Genomic DNA, 724 nt, shown 5'->3' on the forward strand with positions numbered 1-724 from the left:
CGCGACGTTGCGGGCAGACGGGGTTTGTTGCAGCAGCGAGAGGATGGGCAGGGGGTGCGGGGGAAGGGTCAGAGGGACCCCCCCACGCTCCCCTCTGCCCACAGGAGGGTGCAGGCAGCATCTCGCCCGGTCGGCGCTGGGCATCCCTGGCGCTGTAAGAATATGTTTGATATTTAGTTGGTTTTCCAATAAAACAACCTAATATCAAACATATCAGACAGAGGCAGGGGCAGGCAGAGGAGGACAGGAGCTGGGGCTCAGCTCCCTGCAAGAGAAAGAGAGAAGGAGAGGCAGAGAGCCGGGGGGCGGTCACTCCCTGATGGTTGCCCGGGCAGGACCCCCCCGGCACCGCCTTGGTGTCTGCAGCCCACCTGGGCGGCTACACCAGCATCAGGATGCTCTCGGATCCGGTACCTGAGCAGGAGGCATCCTGCAGCGGGGATGAAGCCAGAGCAGGGCAGCGCGGGCACATTCGCCTGGCACGGCACGGCACACCACGGCACAGCACAGCATGGACCGGCACGGCATGGCATGGCATGGCACAGCACGGCACGGCACGGCAGAGCTGGGCCTGCTTTGGCACAGCAGAGCACAGTATGGCATGGCATGGCACGGCACGGCACAGCACGGCAGAGCTGGGCCTGCTTTGGCATGGCATGGCACAGGATGGCACGGCACAGCATGGCACGGCACGGCATGAGATGCTACGGCACGGCATGGCAGG

The sequence above is a fragment of the Charadrius vociferus genome, unplaced genomic scaffold (assembly GCF_000708025.1).
Source record: "Charadrius vociferus isolate BGI_N301 unplaced genomic scaffold, ASM70802v2 scaffold1089, whole genome shotgun sequence".
NCBI classification, from domain to species: Eukaryota; Metazoa; Chordata; class Aves; order Charadriiformes; family Charadriidae; genus Charadrius; species Charadrius vociferus.